Genomic DNA, 3,123 nt, shown 5'->3' on the forward strand with positions numbered 1-3,123 from the left:
AGGAATTGTTCAGTGTAAAAATAAAAACTTGGTAAATAAATAGACTGTGTAAAGTAAAAAAAAATTCTGATATAGTTAGTAAGGCAAAAATGTAATGTATAAAGGCTGGAGTGACTGGATGTGTAACATAATAGCCAGAACACTACTTCCTGCTTTTCAGCTCTTTTGGTTTCCACTGATTGGTTACCAGGCAGTAACCAATCAGATACTTAAGGGGGGACCACATGGGTCATAACTGTTGCTTTTGAATCTGAGCTGAATGCTGAGGATCAATTGCAAACTCAATGAATAGTTATGTCCCATGTGGCCCCCCTTCAAGTCACTGATTGGTTACCAAGAGAGCTGAAAAGCAGGAAGTAGTGTTCTGGCTATTATGTTACACATCCAGTTACTCCAGCCTTTATACATTACATTTCTGGCTAACTAACTATATTAGAAAAATGTTTTATTTTGCACAGCCTATCTATTTACCCAGTTTTTAAACTGAACTGTTTCTTTAAAGGAGTCCTAAACACCAAACAGCTGCCGGCGAATGATAAAGAGGATACAGCGAGAGCAAAAGCAGCTTTTTATGTTTAGAAGTCCTTTCTATATGTTATTTTAACTTCTTAGTGTAGCGGTTACCTTCTTCTTCTTCTTCCATTGTTCTTATATTGTTGCACTGTTGTGTTTCTATAAACCCAGTCCATAACAAACACCACTTGTGTATATGAAAAACATAGAGAGATTATGTCTGGTATCTCGGAGGAGTTTCATGGTAGTGGCTAACACAATAAAGAGACTGTACTAATGAGCTGGGGCAGTGGGAGGAGTGAGAATTATTCCAAAGGGTGGGATGCAGCACTTGGCCATTGTGCTTATGACAGGGGATTGTGGGAGAGCGGGATAGTAAATAACAACTCAAAACGGCTATGCTGCATCCTCTTCAAGGAGTTTAAAGAGGCAGTGATCAATCTTGTGCAACCTGAGTGCAGTGAATAGGGCTTGTGCTGAACAAATGGTTTTGCCTATTTATCCTATTAATCAGGAAAAAATAATGTTTTTTTTGCTATTGAGCTAAACAGAGGAACGTAAAGGGGTGGTTCATCTTTGACGTAACTTTTAGTATGTTACAGAATGTCCAATTCCTAGCAACTTTGCAATTGGTCTTCATTATCTATATGTTATACTTTATACTTTTTTGTCTGACCCTTTCCAGCTTTCAAATGGAGGTCACTGACACCATCTAAGACACAAATGGTCTGTGCGGCTACACATTTATTGTTATTGCTGCTTTTATTCATCCTTCTATTGAGGCCTTCTTCTATCCATATTCCAGTCTCTTATTCAAATCAAAGCATGGTTGCTAAGGTAATGTGGACCCAAGCAACCAGCTTGCTGAAATTGCAAACTGTAGAGTTGCCGAATAAAAAGCTAAATAACTTAAAAACCAAAAATAATAAATAATGAAAACCAATTGCAAACTTTCTCAGAATATCAAGCTCTACATCATACTAAAAGTTCATTAAAAGGTGGACAACCCCTTTAAGCTTCTCCATGTTTGGTCCTTGTGAGGCAGATGGATTCCCAGTATACAACCACTGTCCCTTTCCCTTCATGCAGACGGATCATCTGCACACTGGGGATCTAATTATTTACATCACAACCTCCATGTTCAGCTAGATTTTAAGACCATTGACATAAAAAATGTTTTAAAAAAAAAACAACTTAATTTCTACATAACGAAAAAAAAACAACAAGACACATTTAACTTTAAATTTGCAAAGTCTTTATTAAGAAATAACTTAATGATAATCTGCTTGCGCTCCTCTTCAGAAAAGGCGACAGGGCGACAATCCACAGTGCGGTGCTCAATTTTTCCTCTCTGCCCATCTCCTATACAAGGCAGGGAGGAGAAATCGAGTGCCGCATGATGGATTGTCACTCTGACGCCTTTTATGAAGAGGAGCGCAAGCAGAGTATCGGTAAGTTATTTCTTAATAAAGACTTTGCGAATTTAAAGTTAAATGTGTCTTGGTGGGTTTTTTTTGTTATGTAGAAACAAATTTTTTTAAGAAAATTTTTTGTTACTGGTCCTTTAAGAGCTTCATTATTATTCCCTGAGCTTTGGAGAACAGAGACTTCCCTGTAGTTACCTTTTATCAGAGTATGTCTCTGTTAGTTCAACATACTGGAACTTTTTTCATCCAGTGAATACTCTGTTAGTCTTTTTCTGTGTTAAATCAAATGAATGCGGATATGCCCTTTGTTTTGTTTTGAACAAACCATCATCCCCTACTGAATACATTTCAGATTTAGGGTAGAACTACACTGGCGATTTTCGGTGCGCGTCCATCCGTTGCGCAGGCGTCACGTCGGATGCACCGAAAAAGACTAACAGAGTATTCACTGGGTGAAAAAAGTTCCAGTATGTTGAACAGACAGAGACATACTCTGATAAAAGTGCAACTTTCTTCCATAAATACCAGCACGGTTACTAGTTAAAGGAGAAGGAAAGCTAGAGAGGCCGTTTATTGCCAATAGATTAGCCACAATAGTGCAAGCTATAAGACTATATTTATTCTTCAGAATGCTTTACCATACCTGAGTAAACAGCTCTAGAAGCTCTCTGTTTGTTTAGGATAGCAGCTGCCATATTAGCTTGGGGTGACATCACTTCCTGCCTGAGTCTCTCCCTGCTCACTTGTAGCTCTGGGCTCAGATTACAGCAAGGAGGGGGAAAAGGAAGGGAGAGAGGAGCAAACTGAGCATGCTCAAGCCATAGCCGTTTAAGTAGAAAACAGTAAGTCTGATACAGAAGCCCATGAGTACACAATAGAAGGAAAGAAATGAGTTGTTTCTTTTGACAGAGGACTCAGAGCAGCATTACTTTGAGGGTTTACTGGTGTATTTATATAGACCTTTCTGACAAAGCTTACTTAGCCTTTCCTTCTCCTTTAAGCGCTGATAATGTTACGTTGCCTGTTGCAAATCCAGCACCTGCTCACCTACAATTAAAGCTTGTTCATATAATAAGCCCGTCATTATTCTCTGCGGGGAGGTTTCACTAACGAGAACTCAGAGCAGATATCCCGCTCCCCAGTCATAAACACAACATTTTATATAGAAGAACAGCACAACAAG

Source organism: Xenopus laevis, chromosome 7S (assembly GCF_017654675.1).
Source record: "Xenopus laevis strain J_2021 chromosome 7S, Xenopus_laevis_v10.1, whole genome shotgun sequence".
Classification (NCBI taxonomy): Eukaryota; Metazoa; Chordata; class Amphibia; order Anura; family Pipidae; genus Xenopus; species Xenopus laevis.